Source organism: Lipotes vexillifer, unplaced genomic scaffold, assembly GCF_000442215.2.
Source record: "Lipotes vexillifer unplaced genomic scaffold, Lipotes_vexillifer_v1.1 scaffold859, whole genome shotgun sequence".
Classification (NCBI taxonomy): Eukaryota; Metazoa; Chordata; class Mammalia; order Artiodactyla; family Lipotidae; genus Lipotes; species Lipotes vexillifer.
This window is the reverse complement of record NW_006784707.1, coordinates 633,724-635,697: the sequence shown is the minus strand read 5'-3', so window position 1 is coordinate 635,697 and position 1,974 is coordinate 633,724.

Sequence of the window (1,974 nt, the reverse complement as noted above, 5' to 3'; positions counted from 1 at the left end):
CTGAAGCCCACACACCTGGAGCTGGTGCTCCACAACAAGGGAAGCCACTGAAATGAGAAGCCTGCGCACTGCAAGGAAGAGTAGCCCCTGCTTGCAGCAGTGAAGACTCAACACAGCCAAAAATAAATAAAATAAATTAATTAAAAACAAAAAGTTTGAAGGCATTGGTCTATGTTGTCTGGCTTCTAATATTGCTAATGAGAAGTCTGACCCTACATTTACACTTGACCCTTTTTATATGACCTGTCCTCCTATCCCCCCTTTTAGAAGATTTAGGAGCTTTCTTTATTTTCATTTATCTTTAACTTTACAATGGTATAAGTAGTTGTGGGACTTTTTTTTTTTTTGCGGTACGCGGGCCTCTCACTGTTGTGGCCTCTCCCATTGCAGAGCACAGGCTCCGGACGTGCAGGCTCAGTGGCCACGGCTCACGGGCCCAGCCGCTCTGTGGCATGTGGGATCCGCCCGAACCAGGGCACAAACCCGCATCCCCTGCATCGGCAGGCGGACTCTCAACCACTGCACCACCAGGGAAGCCCTGTGGGACTTCTTATAATCAGTATGTTGGGCACTTGAGGGAGCCTTTCAATCTGGAAACTCATGTCCTTTGAGGAATCTTCTTCTATTATGTCTTAGATTGTTTCCTCTCCATCTTTCACTATGTGCTGTCTTTCTGGAACTCAAGTGTATGAATCTTGCAATTCCTAAACTGTTTCTCTCATCTGTGTGTCTTTTCTCCCTAATTTCTATCTCTTTGTATTTTTTGTTATATTTTCTGGGACATTTCTTTAACTTTATCTTTCAAGACTTTTAACACATTCTTTCATTTCTGCTTCCATGTTTTTAATTCCCAAGAACTCTTCCTTATTACCTAGATGTTCCTTTTTATGACATATGGCTCTTGCCACATGGTTGCATTAAATTCTTCTTCTTTCCATTATATTCTTCTTCATTTCACATTAACCCTGTTTCCCCACGTTCCTTTTTTTAAAAATAAGCTTTTTATTTTACAATAGTTTTAGATTTACAGAAAAAATTGTGAAGATAGTAGAGTTCCTATATAACTCACAACTAGTTTCCTTATTATTAAACAGCTTATACAAGTATGGTGCATTTGTCACAATTGCAAAGCCAATTGTGCCAAGCTCTTTTTATTCTTTGTTTTGGTGTTTTTCTTTCATGTTAAATTATTTTTTCAACTCTGCGGTGACTCTTGGATGACCATTAATATTTAAGAGTTGGGGAAATCCTGATATATAAAGTAAATGGGATTTTACTGGGCTTTAATAAAAAAGTCTTTTCAGTGACTATGGTAAAGTCTGTCACTATATTAACATTCACTTTATTCAGTCTCTGAGTGGGCAGCAATCCAAGGTAGGAAAAAATTAAAATTTTAGAAAAAATTTTTAATTTTTAGAAATGTTTTTCAAATGTACTGGAAACTAATACCTAATGTGACCAAATAGAAATAATATCTGAAGAAATATGGTTAATAGGGAAAACAGGAGGCCATTTTAAAGTAAATGTAGTTAATATACCCAGAAAGTGGTGCTTTAAGGCGGAGCCTTTATACCTCTTTTCTCCTGTATCTACACTCATTTCCATTTCTATTCCTTACCTCTTTTATGAACTTCAGATCCAAACATCCACCTGCCTATGGGACATCTCCATGTAGATGTCTAACATCTGCTTTCAAACTTGCTCACCTTCAGTCTTCCCCATCTCAGAAAATGGTAATGCCATTCACCCAGTGATTCAGGCTAAAGACCTTGGAGAATCCTTGATCTACCTTTCTCTCCCATCCCACAGTGGCAAATCCTATCAGTTCTATCTTCAAACTGTCTCTGGTATGATGACTTCTCACCTCATCCAACTCTACCACCAGCATCTAACTAAGTCAGGACCTTTGCAGTAGCTCCCCTCACCCTACACCAGCCACACTCTCATCTTTGGTATTTCTTGAACTCCCAAAAT